We start from the raw sequence: 23,409 nt of genomic DNA, 5'->3' as shown, positions 1-23,409 counted from the left end.
ATAATAGCACAGATAACATAATATATAATAGTAACAATATTTATTTATTTAGCAAATCTTGACAGTACATACATATGACAACATGCATTATACATAACTATACATTAAGTTTAATTGGCAGCTAGAATATATGTAGTTACATGTACATGTACGTAGAAACACCAATACAAAATATATCCTAAAAAAGACTCCGCTCATCATATTGCTGCAGCCTTCGCTGATTTTCAGCGAAGGCCTAAGGGTTAATAAAAGGCACATATTGTCGTCTTTATTTAAGGCAACGAAATACAGTATAATAGAAAATTTTATATTAAAATTAATTTACTATATTTTTATTATAATTTATAATTAAATTTATATTAAATTATAATCCGCAACGAGTTATCTGCGAGTCTTATGTTGTATAGTTAGTCGCCTATAAGTATGTTAATGTATGAGATGCCTTATTGCAGATATTCATACTGAAAGCTATGAATCGAGTTAGATAGTCGTGAGTATGTGTATTTTGCAAATACACGTGTCTATTCAAATCCAGTTATGAGACACGATTCTAAAGACTCTGGTTGTCAACATGCAGAGGAGGGGATTGTTAGTAATGGGAACTAGTGGTCTTATTTATTTATTTCAGACTACTAACCATATTTTTTTTCATGGATGATAATGGAATGGAGCACCCGCCTGCGCTAACGGTTTACGCTAGTAGGTATAGGATGATAAGATGAGCATGAGGTCAGGTCAGTTTGACCATCGTGATTAAATAACCAGGAATTAACCACAATAGTTTCCAGGGGGAATCGCGTGGAGGTCGATCTAACATGATACATTGCTAGCAATGGAGACGTTAGACCCCATTATTCATACAATTCCCTATCCCCCAATAGGCCCATATTATAAATATCTTATAGACTAACATGTATATGAATTGATATTATAAAACTTATATATTGAAATTGTCTCAGTGGTCACGGCACTGACGACGGAAATCTGCCACGGTAGCGTTGATACACCACCTCCTTCTGCCAGTTGTCCTTTATGAAGGTGGGCAGCATGTTGGTGGGGAACCGGGCCACAAACGCTTTGAAACTCGCGTTGTGACTCGACTACAGCTGCGTCACCCTCAATGTCAGGTCACTATTGGTCTGTACAGTAAACAATGTAAGTAAGTACAAGTACTGGATAAAATAATATATTTCTGAATCGATCTAGGTTTAAATGTTTTCATACTGTAATAATATAAAAACAAATAAGCAAAGAGCTATGCTACATATCAAATTTAGTCTTAATTTGTTGACCGTACACTAGACTCGGGGGAAATCAAAACTACCGCAATAAGTAGACTCGGTAAGGTAGTCACGCCGTTGTCATAGCAACCTCTACTCCGAAACTCGATTAATATGTTCCTCTTATACAATTCTTATACTTTTATACCACAATATTACAAGACAGACTCAGAGCAAGATAAAAGTCCAGAAGGAACAAACATTACTTATAAGAAAAATGAGACCAGTTTTACAAATGTGTCAGTAGCGTGTTGCCATTTTATTAATATTTTTATACATCACCTGTCATGAAGATTGGTTAACTTACCATTTATCAATATTGATAGTTATAATAATAAGGGAATAAAATTAGGATTAAAATTCTTAATGAATTGAAATATAGTATAATATCAAGATAATATCTATATAGGTATGTTGATATTCTTTTGTAAAAATGATAGTTTTGGTTAAAAATTAGAATTATTTGTTCTTGACAAATAATTCTAATAAAATCACAGACCTCGTATGGTAGAGTCCATATAAATAAAAAGAAGTATAGTTCTCCGTTATTAGCATGAGGTTCTAGCTTTACTTTTAATGTGAATACTATATACGTAGCTCTCTCTTGACATTATTCTTTGTCTGTGATGATCAGAAGAACAGAAGGTGTTGTTCGAAGCAATAATATGTTAATTTCTATAACGTCGTCCTAATCAAGCAACATAAGGCAATTTTTGTATCAGTTTATAATATACTAGCTACTCGCCCGAATTCGTATGGGTGTACAATGTATTATACATATAAATCTTTCCCCTTGAATCACTCTACCTATTGCTGAAAACTGCATTAAAACGTTAGTAACAAGTTTTGTATAGAGACAGTCCGAATATATACAACCTTAATGTTGAATACTGAAATCAGTAGTAACTGATTTTCATAATCAAATAAACACTACTAATTAGTAATTCCGCAGGCGAATCGTGGGGTGCAGGCAGTATAACGGTCGTCAATTGAATTTGGTCGATTCTGCTTAAATAGTACTTGTTTATACATTAATCTATAGCATTTTAGCTCGTTGACAAATTGATCAATAGATAATTTGAATAAAGAATTTTCTATTCTGCATATTATAATCTGTAGTTATACACAAATACAAGAAGAAACTTCATTGTAAAATTGATATTGATAATTATTTGAATAAAGAATTTTCTATTCTGTATATTATAATCTGTAGATATACAGAAATACAAGAAGAAATTTCATTGTAAAATTGATCAATAGATAATTATTTGAATAAAGAATTTTCTATTCTGCATTTTATAATCTGTAGTTATACACAAATACAAGGAGACACTTCATTGTATTTGTGTCAAATTTTTTTATGGATGACAATGGAATGGTGTACTCGCTTGCGCTAAGGGTTTACGCTGGACACCAGTGGAGGATGATATAGATAGATAGATAGATATATCGTTTATTTGTTTGTTACTAATAACAACATGTTCATAAGAATAGACAGTACATAATACGACATAAGATTTATAATTAATTTACTATATTTTTATTATAATTTATAATTAAATTTATATTAAGTTATAATCCGCAACGAGTTATCTGCGAGTCTTATGTTGTAATTGTGTTATTATGTGTGATCTGTAGCAATACAAAAATATCGAAGCTCAGCGTGGAACATTGTTCAAGGAATAAAAAACTGATTTTCAGCTTTAACCCATTTGAGGGTACGTGAAAATAATAATTAAAATAAATATAAAATAAAAAGAGCAATATTACTGGTGATTGTCTGTGCGGTGTGAGTATAATAAAAATAATGTAAATAGTTCAGAGTATAATTTATATAAGTTTAACTAAGTTAAGATTAAACGAAAGAAAAAAGAAAATATTAATAAGATAAGACGAACATGAGGTCAGATCAGTTAGCCCATCATAACAAATTCACCAAGAATTTATCAGGATGGTTTGCAGGGGAAACCACGTGGAGGTCAACTTGACATAGTACATCACTAGCAATAACATCATCAGTCCACATTACTAACAAATATCGATATTTGTGTCAGTTGTCTAGTACTCATAGCAGAAACTGCTGAGCTCGGTCATACTCGTGAAAGGGGGACTGGGAACTGGCCTGTTCTGATTACGGCAATTAATTTGACTATTTCCTTTTTACAATATGATATAGTGATGCATTTCAACACGTAGGATAATAGATTGTAGCAGTGTACGTGTAAGTAACTTTATCTAACGTCACTTAGTCATGAATTGTTTAATATTAAGGGGGTCTTCCTATGTGATGGGTTGAAAAAATCGATTTTTTTTTTCATAAATTGCTCCCTTAACATGTCTAGAATACGGTAGTAAAGCGATTTTAGAAAATTCGAAGTCGTTTTAAAGATACAGCAGGTAAAAGAAAGAGCGGTTCGGAGCGGTGAGTTGGCAGTTAGAGACCGGGCCTATTGTGTACCGTCGGCTTTATACCTGGCCTCCCTTTTATTAATATATTTGTTTATACAAGTTTAGACACGTTTCTACAGACTTAAACAGAAATTTCTATTGTTATAATATTTTACCGAAGTTATTTTAGTCTATCCAAGAAAGTTATCCAAGAAATTACAAAATTCTACGGATTAGCAATTCGACGCCATCCAGATTCGCTTGAAGATATGAGAAAGGAAGTTTGGGCAACGTACTATCACAAATGTTCTTCTGATGAAAACCCTCAGCATCAATTTTGTCCAGAAGGCGAAGACAGTTGGTGTAAATGGCGTAAGGCTGAAGCTAATAATGAACTGGACCAATTTCATCACGATAAACCACCTCTAATTCCGCAAGTCCAAGAAGCTATCAAACCGGTTTTCGAAGATTTATCGAAAGACGAATTATTAATTCGTTGTTTAGGAGCAGAGACACAAAACAATAACGAATCTTTGAATTCTTTGATTTGGACTTTCGCTCCTAAACATCTTCATTCTGGTCCCAAAGTTGTTGAAATTGCTAGCTACTTAGCAGTTATTATCTTTAATGAAGGTTTTCAAGGTATTTTAAAAGTTATGTCGATTATGGGATGCCCTGTTGGTCGTGAAGCCCAAGCGTATGTTGAGAAACGGGATGAAAATCTTACGCTCTGAGCGGTGCGTAAGTGATGTCGGTAAACAAGCCAGGATTGACTCAAGAGCTGAACAATCTGCTTTAAAAGAGTTTCACGAGGAAGAGGAAGGAATACTCTATGGACCAGGCATCGCCGATTGAGAGTAAGTTGATATTTTAATAGTTTTTAACGGACTTGAAACTTTAAACGCGTTTTTCTCAAAACTGTGTTTATCAAACTTTCCTCCATTGTATCTCAGAAACGGCTGGACCGAATTACTTGAAATTTACAGGGCACACTCAATATATGTAAACGCATGGAATGAACTATTATCAATCGAAAATTTTCAAAACTTCGATTTTTTTATAGCAAAAAACAAAAAAAAAAATTTAAAACTTATTTCAAATTTAAAAAAATAATTTGCAACTTTTATTTCAAATGTCTATCAAAAATCCAATTTTTTTTATATTCATTTGATTATAGGTCATTCCGTGCTTTTAAGCCTACAAATTAAAACGCCGTTTTTTTTTTTTTATAAGCCGATCAGAAGTCGTGGAGCTCTTTTTTTCGAGGCGGGGGTGTTCAGAGCGCTGTAACTCTAGTTTAACTGAATATTTTTAGCTGAAATTTTATATTTATACTTTCCAAATATGTGTTAATAAATGATAAAAAACTTAAAGCTCTAAATATTTACTGGTCGTAGAAAAAAAATCCTAAAATATCCCTAAAAAACAGGCCGTCACATAGGAAGACCCCCTTAATTTTCCTAATAATTAGTGTAGAATTAGAGTAAATCACGATGTAATGGTAAAAGAATGTTAAAAATCGCTTCAGTAGATTCAATGAATATACCCTACAAAATTACAGACTATACCTCTGTATAATCTTAGTATTAATTATATATCGGTCTTATTCATAAAAAAACTTATTGAAGGTTTATAGAGCTCATTAGTTAAAACGTTCATAAACGCTATTGAAGGTTTATAGATATTAATACGTGAACTAAAATTTTGTACCCCTTTTTACAAAAATTGCGCGCAGGGTGCAGTATGAAATTTCGCACACTTAACTCAAGTTCCAACCCTTCTGTGTGTGTTTCCACTCACCACTCCAGTCATCACAACAAATTTGCAATAGCATATTCTTGTGGTCACTTTATACTGCCTAATTTTGAGTTTAAAATTAATCTGTATTTTTGTGAGCATCTACAAATTAGCTATCTGTAACATTTAAACGGAATAAGAGCCGAGTTTCTCGTCAGTTATTCTTAACTCGAATGCTCTTCGAACTGACGGTAGTTTTTTACTTGTTTTGATTTGATTTGACTAGATGGCGCTGTGTGTATTGTCCTGAGATATTATTATAATAATTATTTATCTGTTTAAATGAAGGAATTATTGCAATTGCGTTCCACAATGATGTTAACCCTCAATCACATCATCAGTCAAATTACATTACATAACAAACTCCTAGGTCTATACACATCGAAGCAATCGTAAAGAAAACATAAAGAAATTCGTTGGTATAATTCAATCTCGAGGAAAATAAGCTACAGGCAAATGGAATGGTCTGAGAGGAGCGTTTTATGAATTCATAACGTCTGGATGACGTTTTTATTTTGTTCATTAAAAGGAAACTTGAGTTCATTATTTCTTTCGGAGACCGCGCCTCCGTTATTCCCCCGTCAAGTACTTAAGTTCGAATTCGAAGTTTTAGGCTTTCAAGATTATTTTATTATTAAAGTATTACGTTTTACAAATCGAGTTTGTTTTTGCTACACTCCGATTGCTCTTTCGAAATTTAAACTGTGAAATATGTATATATTAATATTAGTAGATTTTATGTTTTTTATATATATTTGAATTTTATATTTTGCCGTTCTGTTTTTATATACCGTTTGTTTTCTTATTCCATATGGTCTTTATATTTTTGCTATCGAGCTGATTACACTTATTTTATCTCATCTAGGAACGTGTCTCATTTTTAAGCAGCCTTAATACAGTCCTTCCGTAACAGGGAATATGTAAAATAAATCTAATAATGGATAGCCTTTCTAGTCTAGTTGTTTAACACATTGCCTTACTTTCCGATGGTTGTGGATTCGATTCTTTGCACAGTACAAACGTTTGTATTCATGAGTACTTATATCGGTCTGGGTGATGTCTATGTATATTATGTATATATTTCCAAAAAAATCTAAGTATAGAGATCAGTTGTCTACTACCCATAAAAGAAGCTCTGTTTATATTAAAAGATGATGTGTGAATTGTCCAGGTATATTATGTTATGCAGAGTCAAAGGTATAAATTGACACAAAGGTTTTTTGGTTAGTTTTTATAATATACCACAAAATCAAGCTACATTGAAACAAACTTGTTCTCCTTTCATTTTTCCACCCAAGAGGTTGTTCAAATCTGGATGAAACGAAAAGAAATTGTATCAATTTATATTTCTAGTAGAGTGGGAGCAATTCAAAATAAAACATTAGGTAACATCGCTCTCATTACACCCACCCAGCTATTGATAAGTACATCTCTCTTTGTAATTAGTTTAGATTCAAACTTTGTTATATAGCACAATAAAATATTTCCTATTACATGATTTCGTTTATTTTATTACTAGCTGTACCTATGACTTCGTCCTCGTGTAATAGTGACCTTGCATAGCATGCAATATTTAATAATCTAAACCAAAAAAGCCAAAGAATAAAGTTCCTTCTAGCTAGTTTGTTCTAGCTTCAAAAATGTCGATATTCCATACAAACTTTTAATTCCCTATTTTATTTTTAACCCTTAAAGGTATTTTTTTACAATCTTTGAATGTCATATTTGTTTATATTTAACAAACAGCCTACAAAATTGGTTTTAAGCTTTAAAATTAACGATACTTCCATATAATCTTTCATCTCCCTTTCAACCCGTTAGAACCGTTATTACATTAATAAGCCTATAAGTACACTATATTTTTCTCAGGATCTACACTATCTGAGTACAATTTCATTTAAATCGGTTCAGTAGTTTTGGCGTGAAATTTTTAACGTGAAAGCACGACAGACAAACAGACAGAGTTATTTTAGCGTTTAATATTAGTAAGGATAACAAATAGGAAAGTAAAACGATACGTCATTCACAAAGGCAGGTCAAAAAATGAAGTTCGTTCTGAGAACGACCAATTTTTCTAGTATTTGCCCTATAACTCAATATCAGAAGAGAGGGTCGGACAGGGTTTAGTTCACTCCATCTATCTCGATTATTACAGGGCCACGTAAGCCCCTGTCCTACTTTACGAGGCTCCAAAGCAATGAATTTCACGCTTAGATTGCCAACAAAATGGTATATAACTAGAATAGGAATTGACAAGCTCTAAGTCTGTTACAAATTAATAATCATTATTTGGTATTCAACTGTAATTAAAATATTAAATGGATAAATAAAAGAAAATGGCAACACCTCGAAGGTATTAAATGTGTTAAGGCAAACCGAATTACCGATGGCGGTGATTATATTTTGAGGTATTATTAATATAATTTTACACAGCGCCATCTAGTCTCAAAATATCCTGGGGCAATCTGGACATTTGCCCCGCCACAAACTCTGCCAACAACTGGACTTTTACTTCAGGCGGATGCACCATACCATTATCATCCATAAAAAAAAAACCAGTATATTATACTCGATATTCTACTTTATATGAAAGAATTGCCTAAAATGCAGACGACCTCGTTCCTTTATTAAATAGATAAAATACGATTGAGCATCCGCAAAAACTTTATTTCAACGGCACGCGCAATAAAGTGAAACATAAAAATCTGTAACGGATAGACGCCGAATCAACCGAACAATCCGCGCTTTGTTCAAATAACAACTGATGAGTTACAAACAAACCGAAGCCGGACAAACATTTATTTATTACCTGTCGACAAACCGGGTCAGGCCGACCACCGGCACGGCAGAACGGTCAAGTATCGAGCTAGTGTTGTCTCTGTGTAGGGATGTCAAACGTACAGAGTAGATTTGTGCATAGTCTGTGTCACTATTTATGTTTATATAATTTTGACAAACGACGAATATTCGACGAATTTCGGCGATTGGGGGACTTTAGTGGTCGCCCAATCGCCAAAATTCGACCATAATTAATTTAAATTAAAAGTTTGAACATTATTAAGGCTCTATTGTGAACTGTTATTGTTACTTCGATAAGAACACAGAAAAAGACCTCGAATCGTTAATTTGACAAAAAAATACTATTTGACATTGACGTTTTGTTATCATTCGTGTAATATGATGGTAGTGTTTTGTTATGTTGTGTATTTAATTTTTATTTATTGATTTAATGTATTTATTATGCATAATGTAAAAAAATATTTATGTATTCTGCACTTCGTGTTTGAAATTTCTTCCGTTCGCGTAATTTCTGTAAAAAGGTGTACAATGTTTTTGCTTCGCGTATTAGTAAAATGACAGTCGAGTCTTAACAATAAAGGGCTTCAAAGATCTAGTGGTTTAGCACACCGCCTCACTTCTGATTGTAGCAGGTTCTATTATTAGGTAAAATCTAAATATGTTAAAATATAATATGTACGAGAACATTTTTATCCTCGTACAAAATTATACGATAATTATAATTACATACATTCTTAAAATTACAATAATACTACACAAATTTACTACATTGTTAGTTGGCAACATGGCTGACACTCAGCATGTGCTGTGACAGCTTACTGCTACAGCGCTGACATTCTATGTAGAATATGACTGAACACACGGATGGTTGATGACCATGATCTTTAAGAATATATAATAAAAATAATACGAGGTTTGGCATCCAAATTAAGTCCATATTACGATTTTATATGTGTAAATATAATAAGGTTGTCAACCCTGTAGGTACCGGTGATTTCTTTTTGTTTGTTACATTCGAACTTTTATTAGGTAGACTTGAATGCGAGTTATTTAACAAATAAACCACTTTAAAAACGTACTGGCTCAAAGACAACGCCAAAAACATTTATATAAAAATAAGTGATAATTAAATCTTTCACGTTATGCGTCAATTTGAATTTCAAACTCTATGAAATCAATGAATGAGTCATTGATTTCACAATGTTCGAAATTCAAATCTAAAATTAAATGAAATTTTCGCATTTTTAGATTAAAAGATTTTTGTTTATTTTTCAAAACACTTACTCGTAAAGTGTTTCTAATTGCAAGTTTTCGATAAATAATTCAGTTTATAAAAACACGCCTGCGTTATAAACGCAAATAGTGAAGTTATATTCCATAACCACACCATTTGCAATTTTTCATTATTATCCAATCTCAAACTAACCACTACAAGGTTCCACCCAGCAGGCAGCGCGCTGATTTTAAAATGGCAAAATAGCAACTATACGTAATAGTTTTACGGTCAAGTCTATTGAAAATTAATATTTAAAAATGAACAAAACGTAGTATTATGTTTTTTTATTCTATTTCCTCGCAAGTGCATTGAAAAACATCGTACGATATATGTGCGCATTTAACGATGACGATAGACGCTAGGGACTTCGGTTTAGGCTGAGATTCCACATCGTGTATTATAACCATCATAACGTACATATATCATAATATACTATTTATTTAATATTCAGTTATACGTAGGTATTACATTCCTTCGAGACAATCTGTCCTCTGTGCAACTGTTGACAGAGATTAATATGTATATGAGTTTTCAGTATGAACATTCAATTCAATATTTTATTTTGTCGTTTTATAACATTTGTAACATCGCGTATACAAAGGGGTTTCTTTACGAATTAATATATTTCCTTATATACAGCATTACGTACAGATTACCTTAACTGTTACACTACACTATCTAGAATATTTGTACTTTGAATATTCAATTTAGATATAGGCATCCAATGTTAGAACCGAACACTGCGAGTAGGTATAACAAACAAAGACACTTTGTATTTGGTTAGGATTAAGATACGACAATGCTACTGTTTCTACAAACCCTTTCAAACTTTGGGACATTAACGCTGAAATACATGAAGGTTTAAAATCGCCCAAGTTCCCTCCGCTAACAAAACTTGAACAAAATGCACGATCATTGTGCTCACCGCGTTTGCGACTTATCTTACAATATAAATCTTGTGAAACTACACTAACAGGTTAAATAGGGCAATATATTAACCTTCTTAAACACTTTACTACGATATCATCGCGTCTGGAACTGGGTTAAACTGCATGAAACTTTAAAGCCGCCAGTTTGATGTAGGAACATGGTCTTGAATATTCGACGCCAAATTATTTAAAAAAGGGGCGATTTATTGCCTTGATACTTTATATAGTTTAACGGCAAAGGATCAGATACGTAAAGAGTCTAGATGGGCAATAAAATCTAGAACATTTTCTAATAATACACAAGCACAGTATAATGATTCCACACCAAATGAAGACCTCAAAAGGTATTATAACTTTGCAAGTAGTTAGTGGATGCAAATCCACAGGGCTCAAAATATACGATCCTTAAATGGCATTATTATTGGTAACGAGACCAAGTTCAATAATAATCAGGAATAAAAGTCAGTCTTTTTAGCATCACAGACATTTTGTATATACTGGATCATTTAAACGTAACTATAAATAATCATTATGCCGATTATTATATTTTTTGGTAACGATTTATATTTCTTAATAAAGTTGTTGTAATGGTACAAATGGTGTGTGTAACCTTTTGCAAGTTCAATAATAAATTTTTAATAGAAATAAAAGTCAGGTCTTTTTAGCTATCAAAGTGAATTTCTCTGACATTTTGTCACTAAAGTCTGACATGGACGATACATTTAAACGGACACCAATAAATAATTTATTATAAAATACTTAAATTACAAATAATCATTACGCTTCTTCCTTTACTGGATACGAAGTTAGTTTAAATAAAATTTATTTGTTGTTGAATAGAATAATTAATGTATTTATATTTCTTAATAAAGTAGTACACAGTTGACCCAATCATAATGGTATTTTTCATTTATTTTATCAAACTAGTGTGTAAAGAGTTCGATTATCATACTACAGGGTTTTCGTTGAGTGACATCGTCAGTGCTAAGCCTAAAGGTGATATAATTTGGTTATTTTATCGTGTCACAGCAGGAGCTAATTGACACGGACGGCGGACGGAGCGTGGCACATACTAAATTATACTTACTAGATAAGCAAATAAAAGTATTAAATTATTATGTACTAGCCCATGTTTCTAGATCTTAATTTATTTATGTTATATGTATATATGTATTCAGTTATGATAAAACGAGAAATTAAGAACTTTAACCCTAAGCAGTGGGGGGAAGGAGATTGTTAGTAATGTGGATTGATAACCCCATTGCTAGCAATGTACCATGTCAGGTCGACCTCCACGCGGTTCCCCCTGGAAACCATCGTGTTAAATTCCTGACGAATTTGCACGATGGGCTAACTGACCTGACCTCATGCTCATCTTATCATCCTCCACTGGTGCCCCGCCAGCGTAAACCGTTAGCGCAGGCGGGTGCACCATTCCATTATCATCCCTCAAAAAAAAAAACCCTTTGCAGTATGCAAAGGATTAAAGAAAAAAGAACAGATCATAAATATTATTGAGAATAGGCGTGAAAAAATGTTGGGGCACTTGATACGATACAACGAACATAAGAATAATAATATTGAAGGAAAAATAGAAGGAAAGAGAGGAAGGGGAATACCAAGACAGCTATATTAAGCAGATTAAGAAAAAAGTTGGACTCGTCTCGTATCAATAACTAAAGATATTGATGGAAGATCGTGGAAAACGGCAAGCCCTCCACCGACAAGAGCGCAGCTCTTAAATTATAAATTAATTTATTTATTTATTTAATTCAGGCTACATGGCCCATATTATAAATACCTTATAAACTAACATACATAAGAAATAATAATCAAATATGTAAAATAAAATTGTCTCTATGGTCACGGCACTGACGACGGCAATCTGCCACGGTAGCGCCGATAGATAAATGAATACAGTTATGATACTCGACAAACAGTTTAATAAAAGGGAATATTTTTATATACATTGACTGCGTGGTTGCGGGTGCTATTTTTCTATTCGAGTGATTTGTTTGCATACTGTTTTATGCTTCGAAAGAAGAAACAGATAATATTAGTAAAATGACTGTATCGGGGATACAAAATCTTCAACCTAAGTAACGGTAACATATAGTGTTCATGTTTATTTAGGCAAAGGTTACTAAAGTCCATCAGATCCATCGAGTCACCATGTAGCTGACAGCTTTACTATTCTGAAATTTCAAACAGCTCTTCACCAAATACATATGAAAGTATATACGGTACTTACATCAAAAAATATTAAATATAAAAAAGCTACATTCCACGCGGATGAAGTCACAGGTAATAATTAGTTTCATGTATAAATTATAAGTTAATTGAAGAGAAAACATTTTTTTCTATTATAGAAAGTTATATTATCAGCTACATTTCATGCTAGATGATATAATAAGAGCTTTGTTTAAAGAACTCTCCAAATTTCAAGTCATATATGCACATACATATTAAATCAGATGATTCTGCTGTACCAACTATTGAGCTCATCCAGTCCATCTATATTCTGGCTTCATCACTAATGGAGCTGCAATGCCTGTCGACTGCCGCTTCAATTATTCGATACTTGAATCGATTTGCTTGGAAGTACCGAGTGATAATGAAGTCTGATTGATTCTATTACCACAGGCCAAAGAATATCTACAAACGATATCCATTCATCAGTTATTGATGAATGAAAGTAATAAGACGTCGCTGGTAGAGGTGAATTTGAAATTAGGAGTTTAGAAATTCTAAAATGGTTTTATTTTATGGAGGTGTGTAATATGAGAAAACCAAAATAAACAATAATAAGTACAACTTACACTGCGCCATCTAGCCCCAAACTAAACGTAACGTACTGGAAAGCTAGTAATAGTAGTCTAAAACACCTAGAACGTTACAAACAATCATACTCACGAATGATAGTACCGTGCGAGGAATCCAACACGCGATCATCGGAAATAAAGCAATATGCTAAACCGCTAGACCACCGAGGCGTAAAAATTATTAATGAAAAATAAAATAGATTGAAATTTATTTATACAAAAAGGTGATTGTAGTTATAAAAAGATTGTATGTATAGGTTTACAAATAAATAGGACGTTAAAATGGAAGACGGTAAAAAGGTAGATCTAGAGGGTGAACTGGCCTCATAGATAGATTAATCAATAAATTCCCTTGACATAAAATGCTATATATATATTTACTAGCTATTCGCCCCGGCTTCACACGAGTGTACATGTATTCCAGATATAAACCTTCCTCTTGAATCACTCTATCTATTAAAAAAACCGCTTCAAAATCTGTTGCGTAGTTTTAAAGATTTAAGCATACATTACGACGGACAGACAGCGACAGCGACTTTGTTTTATACTACAAATGATAAAATGTCATGCCTCAATACTCTGATTAATCACTTTTGGCTTTATGTTAATAAAGAAATAAAAAATCGTCAGACAAAACGAACCTCAGCTCACAACTGGTTTAAAAATATTATATTTAGGCACTTGCCATGCGGTCAATTTAATGGATTACAACCAAATATTAATAATTCATACTTACCAACAAAACAATCTGTGAGCTACCTACTTGGTATTCAGCAATAACTCAACATAAAACAGTTTTACAAGAAAAAAGGAATCTTAAATCACGTAAATTTGAGACGAACTTGTGAAAGGAGTGGATTATACGAGAGAAAAAAAGGGTGGGAAAGATTTGTAAGCGCTCTGTTTTAATCAGTACAATTGAGAGAATCGGCAGCTGTAAATTAAGCTATTGTTACTTGAAAGTGGACTTTTCTTTATATATATTTAAGGTTTATTTATTGATCACCTGTTTAAGAGTAAAAGGGTCTATTTGTGACTTGCCATAATTAGTCGTCGAAAATATTGCAAATCATTTCAATTAAAGATAGATTATCCTTGATGTCTTAAAAAGAAGCTTGAGCCCATTACTAACCTTAATTTATAATAGTAGATTAAATAATACATGGTTCTGAAATCATTGTGGATAATTCCTTGTTACTTTACAACTATAACAATAATACGTAACTAAAATCTCCCACCGAATATATTTACCTGTCGTATCGTGAGTAAATTTTACATGAAGTTACAGGAACAATTAATTAAAGATATTAAAATTACTTGGTCTCTACGACCCTCAACTCTAACTTTTAACACTGAAGAATTTCGAGAATATAAAATGAATAAATAGTAATAACCCAGGACAATTTACATACAATCATACTTATAGAATACAAATGCTAGTATAGAAACTTAGAAAACACCCAGACCAATACAAACAATCATACTCATGAATACAAATGCCGTGCGAGAAATCGAATCAAACCCACAACCATCGAAGGCAAGACGGTGTGCGAAATCGCTAGACCACCGAGGCCGTCTACTATGGGGCTATGGTCTAAGTAATCCATCTTCGTCATTATCTATAGCACTGCCATCGTATATCGGTAGTGCAGACGGATATGCCATATCATTTGTCATCCATTAAAAAATCTTTAATCCGCAATTACAATTTTTTACTAACCCATTCCATAAAGAATACCGACTTCAAAAGTATCCAACATCGACTATATTTTCTACATTTTATACAAGTGACATTAGTCAAAGAAATTGTGGTAAAAAAATGGTTCAAACCTTTGAAGGTACATCTAACGTCGGGGTTAGCTAAGAAACTCTCAATACCCAATTATAACTTGTACTCGTTTGACATTTTATAAAATCTCGATAGTCCCTATAATTTCCGTTCCAAAAAGAAATCGAAGTCTGTAAAAGGCGAAGATGTAAATTTTATATTTGGCACATAAATCATAGATTTATGAAAGAGTTCATTGCTTTCTACGTTTACTTGTATTAGACGGAATTGGACTTTATAATCATATATATATGCATGACGTTAGGTTAGCACGAGATTTTCAATTTATGGAATATGTTAGATGTACCTATCACTCAAATATGTTAAAAATATGCTTTTAAAAAAGCAACATTTAAATTTGAAATTAATTAACCTGACGATAGGGTTTTAAACTCAAACACAAAATTATTTATTCCCATACGACCTTTGGCTTCTTGTGTACGTCATATTTTTTATCACTATCCCTTAGACCGTTAAAAAATTATATAGAAAACTCACTCACTCACATTGAAATTGTCTAAAAATGCTTTTAACTTTAATTTTGAGTAATGACAATATAAAATTTTAAAACCGATATCCTAATTTCGCGGATTATTAATTCGAAATCTTAGAAAACTGACGATCAAATAAATTCCGTAATACCAAATAATGAATATGAACCCGTTGCGTTTCAATAAAGAACCCATTTTAGACTTCAAATTACCAATCAGCCTCTCAATTTTCATGGTTATTGGTTCAGTGGTTATATGTGTGTGGGAACGTAACTTATTCAGATTCATTTCCGCATTTTCTTTTTCTGGAACCTCCCACATATTTTTCTTTGATACATTTCAAACCTTTCAAACGCTTTTTGTGCAGATTTCTCGCTTTTGTTTGCTATAAATGTTTTATTTCACTTCATTTGTTGAGTATTGTTCGCGTTGTAACAAATATGCTTTGGTATGTTTTTGCACGGAACGGGCGGTCATTGAGCTATTTGGGTTATTCATATTTGATTTTGTATTATAACAGATTTGCAGATATTGAGAAAAATACTTAGAATTACAATGTAATTGAATTTATTACATCTGCATTTTCAACATGCATTGTGGAGCGTTTGGTATGCTATACATGGTAGGTACTGACAGATAAAATTAAAAATGCTAAAATTATCACTATACTATACGAAAGGTTCTTGCACATTCCTCTAGTGATGAGTCTGCGTTCTGTATGAGTGGTAGACTCAAAGGATTATTCCAAACTGCTTACATTAAGTTTGTTTGAATAAAGATTATTTATATTTCTACTAACCTTAATCATTACATAACATAAAATAAAGTCGCTGTCGCTGTCTGTCCGTCCCTATGTATGCTAAAATCTTTAATTCTACGCAATGGATTTTGAAGCAATATAAATACATAGTATTTTTTTTAATATATACATAAAATACATAGAAAACACCCAGACCGACACAAATCATCTCAGGATTACAAATGTTTGCATCGTGTGAGGAGTCGAACGCGCGACCATCGGAAGTAAAGCGGTATGCGAAATCGAGGCTGTCTTAATTAATCGATTTTAACACTACACAGCAATTTTAATTAGCAAATAAAAAAGAGGGTATTTTATTTCCGAAAAATTAAAGAAAACATTATTACATACTTGGAAATTCCGAGCGATTGCTGGTAGAGAATAAAATATGTAATATAACATGTGAATAGCGTAAAAGCAATATAATGTCGTCTCTTTCGAAATAAATACAAGCTGACAATATTACATGGTGTTCGACATCGTAATCAGAAATTCCTGGCGGGTGCCTGCAACCGCAGGCATGCTCGACATGCTCGGCATCTAGCAGGGTTGCCACCCTCGTAGTTTGCACGATTTATTCCAGTTTCCCACCATATGGTGCAGCTACGTATCTCGACTTTAAAACTTTTAGCGCATACTCGTATTCATATATAACTATCCAGCTAACAAAAACCTGCTAACTGGCTACCCAGTTTGGAGGTTTACGAGTACAAAATAGTATTATAAAGTTAATTTTAATAATTTATATATAAATTAAAGATATAATAAGATATCTGCAATATGAGATGAAATGAGAAAGTGCATTTTTTTGCATTTACTGAAATAATTTACTACATATAGCAATGTATATATCTTATATATAAAATTCTCGTGTCACAGACACACGTGTCTCACACAGAAATTTTGTGAACGTATTGAGTAGGTCTGAGAATAAGCCAACATCTATTTTTCATTCCCCTAAATGTTAGGGGTAGTCCACCCCCAATTTTTTTTATGGCAAATTTTTTATTTTATGGCAAATCAAAGTTTGCCGGGACTGCTAGTATTTTTATAATATAAGAAAGTAGATATTTCAAAGTACAGAAAGGTCACCGACTTTTTTAAAAAGCAGATAAATATAATCTGAAAACTTTTGAAATGTTAGAAATATAATCTTTTTTCCAGATAAATATAATTTTTATCCTGAAAACTTTTTTCCGAAATGTTAGAATATATAAATCTTTTTTTATTTGTTTTAAGCATCTTTTTTATATTTTCACTAAGCCATAACGTTTTCGAACTCGATAGAATGAAGACAAGTTCGATCCATTACGTAATAGATGTCACTGCTCCGTTTCTGTCTGGAGTTAGATTTTTTTTAATTATTTTAAATGGATTTCCGCTTGGTCTTACCTCATCTGATCGAAAATAATGGCAAAACCTAGGAAATAACGCGCTTACCTAGAAGAAATCTATTCACTATGGACTTGAAGAATCCGGGGTTGTATTTCTCCGGGAATACGAAAGCTGGATGTATTCCGCTCTTTAGCAATGCGTATTAGAAAAGACGACGCGAACCTCTCAGTCCGAGTATGTAATATTAAGTTATCTGTGGTCCGAGTAAGTGGAATTTCCACTAACACAATTGTTAAAAACACAACTCTAACGACAGACAGAAGTAACTACTGTTTTCAGTTTTTTCATGGCATGAAATTTCTTGACAATCTACGATACTATGTATTTCCCGCGACTTCGTCTGCATAAACTTTCATTACCTATTTCACTCTCTCTCAGATTATTTATTCCGATAAACGATAGTCTAAGTACATACCTATAATAAAGTCTATATTCATGGTAAATTTCATTTAGATCTGTTTAGTCGACTATTAGTATACTAGTTGGGCCGCGGTTTCACCCGCGTGAAATATATAGCCCATATGTTATTCTGATGTATAAGCTATATTACTATAGTCTCATCAAAATTCGTTCAGTACTTTTTGAGTGAAAGAGTAACAAACATCCATACTTTATATAGATATAGATAAGTATAGTAGGGATTTATTTTATTATATAGCAGTTTCTGTCTGTTTAATAATATCACTCCTTTTGACTCGACATTGATTTTCTTCCTTGTTGGGTGGCCCCAACTAACCGTCAATATATAAAGTATTTTATAAAATCACGAAATATACTTACTAAACAGAGATATAGATAAGTCGATTACATTCCCTATGAGACCTCTGTAATCCTTGAAAAGGTTACTTCACTATTTATTGTCTTTGGTTCGTATACTTATGTCTCAATCTCATACTAGGCATTTCTTTGATTGAGAATGAATACGATAATAATCTGAATCCTGATTCTATTGATTTAGAACCTATAATCAAAATAACAGTTAATAATAATACTGATTAAATCAATTAATACACTTTCTTTTAAAACAAATAATTTTTAAATTTTTAATGAGAGTCATGAATTTAAATTTAGAACATACATATTTTAAGCAGAATAGTAGCTACGTAGATGTACGGAATTCTGAATTTAAAAAAATATATTGATATAAATGAATAATAGTATAGTATGAATAATAGTGTAGCAAATTTTTCATCCCTTCTAGTAAGTTTCGAGACTAAAGCCTGTATGAATAAATCTATCTTAATAAATATTTATATCTCAAGGGCAATCTATTTTTCAACGGTATCATGATAATAGAAGTGCAATCTAGATATTGCACAGCAGTGGTTCGTTATTAAAAAATGTTTTCCCGCCATTTATTATCTCAACTCACTCAACTCAACTCAAGGTTGGTGAACTGAGCAACTGAGCAAGTAATCACTAAGTTGAAAAATACGACTAGAAAAATTGAGATACAAACGTGCCATAGACAATATGATGGGGCAATATTTTATTGGCACTCAGGATATAACTACTTAGCTCTCGTTTTTTATTATTAAGTATAAAAAAAGAATGTATTTCGAGTACATTAAACTCGGATAACAATATTTCTCGGTTGAAATATTTGAAAATACATACCTACTTTATAAGTTTCGAAATCAGTTTCGAACTTTTTCAACAAAAATGAATCAGGATAATTTTTTAATTAGCAATTTTTTATTATTTATAAACACAATTATAAATATGATAATAAAATCAACAGCCATATTGAATAGATTAATGTTGTGAAACTTGATTATTTAGATACGTACGTGTTTACATTACCGTAGCTATTGATTCAGTGTATCAATTATTACAGGCTTTGTTTTGTCATTCCAGTTTATATGTTTATGTGTCTATAATGTTATTTACAATACATATCATATATAATAAATGGAGAAACTGTTGTTATAATATAAAACACCTACAATTCAATCCACATCTATTCAAAATATCAAACTATTAAAGCATATATTTTTTGCTATTCAAATTCAATAAGACAAAAGTACTGCAACATACAGACTTGACATTTACAAAACGATGTAAGACTTGCTGTTGACCTCGTATCATAAATATTATAACAGCTTCATTGTTTCAATTTTAATCCCATTATAATATCCTGGTGCTTGCCTAAATTAAACGAAACAACATTCGTCTTTGCTCGACAAATAATTTGAGCTGCCGTTTCATTTGGAAAATTAAATTGTACCACCACAATAACATTGGCAGCTTGTTACGAATTCAGTAATTCAAATTAGACTACTAACTGTGCATGTAAGCTTATATGGCATGGGGCTTTATGCCTAATATTTGCATTTGTATAAAACAGGTAAGGCATTAAAATGTCGACTAATATTGTGTTTGAATTTAAATACTTTCATTTATAAATAATACAATACAATATATAGCAGTTACATTATATTGACAGATGCCTGCCTATTTACTTACATATAATGAATATAAATAATCTCTTTTAAAGTAAACTTAATATGTATAAGTATTTTTGAATAGTGTTTTTTCGTTTTAATAATTCAACAAAATCAACAAAGTAAGTGTATAAATACACAATTTTTTTATCTATGGAATATAAGTTATATTATAATTCTGTGACATGTATTATTAGGGACATTATTTTTCTAAATCTTACCGAATACGATTACGAATTACAATAGACTATTACCGCCAAAATTCGTTCACATGGAAACTAAAACAGAATTAGGAAAACATCGTTATTACTCAAACTTCATTATTTATTGTAGAAACTGGAAATGGTAAAATCTTCCTCAGAAATTAGAATTACAGCGAGAAATCGTAGTGTCGATTAGTTTTTATTTTTTTGTTAAAAATATGTTTGTAGGCAGTTGCCTCTTGAAGTTTATAAACTCTTTAAACTTATTCGACGAGAGTACTTGTGTGGAACTACTTTATTCCCCCAATCGGGGCTCTGACGAGCCAGTGCTGCCAACTTAGAAAATCTTTACAAAAACTTTACAACACGACATCTCACTTGGCTCACTCGCTCAATGATAACTTGGGCCGACAATAACTTGACAGATTAACCGAGGACCCTTCCACAACTTTCGAGAATTCCGTCTCCATGCTTAGGGGATGATTTTAATAATAAACAACGACTCTTAAGTTCGGGGGTGTTTCAGAAAGGGAACGTCTAGAGAACTTGAAAGAAAGGGCCTTCTTTCAACGTTGAATTATGCATTATCTGGTGACATAAATACAATGATAGGCTGATTTGAGAACAATGGCCACAATAGTTGAGTAAACATGAAAGGCTTAAGATGAAGATAAAAAATAAATCCCAGTAATACGGTAATCTATGGTTATTTTTATATTGCTACAGACTGGTGTTACCGGAAAATATAGAAACATTATGTAATCTGCATATTTTATGGAAGGAGCTGGAATGGCAAAGCAACTAAAGCAAGGTAAACGTTGTCTACATAAATATAAACAGGAATCTGCGCATCGGTACCTTATCGGTAGATTATAACCAGTTAATCCAGCATTAAAAATGGTAATATTTATACTATATATAATAGCTGAATTACTTGTGTTAAATACTTTTCGCGCCATTTTCTTTAATTATAGATACCTACACAGTAGTTTAGTAATCAATAAATGAAAATTATTGAATCTGCTACTGTTATAATGGACATACTAATTTGTGGACTTTATAGCTAAATTTTATCTAAAACTTTACATTTAATCACATAATGTAATATTTAAAAAAAGACAAGTATTAAAGTGCCTTTCCACCCCGTTCGATACTACGAGTGCTCGCGAAATAATAAGTGCGCCATTTTACCGCCATTTTCCTTAAGCCATCGAAGTAAAGCACTTGATAGATAATTATTAAATTGTACTGGTTTTCTTTATACAAGTGTTGTGTCAAAATGTGTTTTTTATATTCTGATTACTAAAATAAGTAAATATTTTAAGTTATTTAATTATATTAATAAATAATTTACATAATACCTAAAAATGTAATACCTATAGTAAGTTTATAATAAGTTGTTGTGATCATAATTATATTAAAAAGTAAGAAAAACTGTAAAATCACGTGGTCTTGCCGATTTGTTTGTTACGGATGTGTAGGGTATATAAAAGGCGTTGTTCGGTGGAAGGATTGACTGTTGATCTAACTGTTAACTAGAACAGAGCTCTCTGCACAAATAATAAGTATTATACGGACCACGTGATCACTGGATTTACTTATTGTTAGTGCTTTTAATATATTAGTAAGAGAAGTTAAGTACCTTTTATTTTGTTATTATTTATATATGATTATTTACTTATATCTACAAATATTCAAATAAACGAATTAAAAGTATACATCTGATATTTCTCTTTCTGAAAATTTAGATTACTATTATTTAAAACTATTTTATAGTTCTAAGTTTGATTTTAAAACCGAATAGGTTGTATAATCTATATTTGTGTATATGTGTATGTATATGTATAAATATATATGTATATGTATACATCTATATAATTTGTTATTACACTCATTTTAGGCTTAGGAAAATCTACATACATACATATCTAATTTAAAGTAAATGCAGTATTCCTTAAAATCGATTTAAAGTATATGTAGATTAAATCGATTCTTTAAAAAACGTTCGGAGAGAAGTGTGAATAAATATCGGTGCATGGTTTTTTTTATGTTGGTTCTACCTGCTAATATGCATTGATTGCATAGAATTTTATAACGGAAGTGTCAATTGAGTTAGTTGTAAAATACCTGTAACCGTCGTACAAGTGCTTCAGCGTCGTTTATGAAATTTCAATTGCAAACTAGCTGACGGTCCACCTGATCAGTGGTAATGTCTCCTATATATATTAACTGCACTACGAACATTAGGTAATCGCATGACGTCCCTGATATTCCTTAAGTATTGCCATTCCAAAGGACTAAGTCATGTGTCTAATACTGGGATTTTATCTTATATCTTACTATATTATGTGACGCCTGCGATACCCCTCATGTATTGCCATTCGAAAGGACTAAGATGTCATGCCTCTTATCCTGTAATTTCACTACCTTATATCACACGAAAGGACTAAGATGTCATGCCTCTTATCCTGGAATTTCACTACCTTACACTTCGACCGAAATCTTACAAAACAAGCTGCTTGGCAGTAGAAATACCTGATTTTACAGTCTATCACGGTTGACCAGGTTTTAACACAATAGGACTAAAAGTTACACTTCATTAAATATGAACAAACACGACCAAGTTATAGAGTGCGGGAACAAACTTATGCCTGAAATCGAAACTTCACTCCATCAAGATTCAGTTTGGGATCAGAAGACTCTTGTTCAATTCGACTACAAGCAGACACGAGTTTGCGCGTTTACTACAATAAAGACTCTAGTAAGTAAGTAAGTAAGTCGTTTATTTGCATTGTTGTCTATTTATCGTATCTCCTTAGTTTCAATATGTAATTATTTTATCTTTGGTTTTTCTCTTCTTGATATGAATCTTTTTGTTTATCACTTATTCAAAATAAAAAAATCATAATCTAAATATCTTTATACATGTAGGTCTATTACAGACTCTTATGGTATGTC

Source organism: Achroia grisella, unplaced genomic scaffold (genome assembly GCF_030625045.1).
Source record: "Achroia grisella isolate CSIRO2021 unplaced genomic scaffold, CSIRO_AGI_Agris_v1 utg487, whole genome shotgun sequence".
Taxonomy (NCBI): Eukaryota; Metazoa; Arthropoda; class Insecta; order Lepidoptera; family Pyralidae; genus Achroia; species Achroia grisella.
This window is presented reverse-complemented; position numbering follows the sequence as displayed.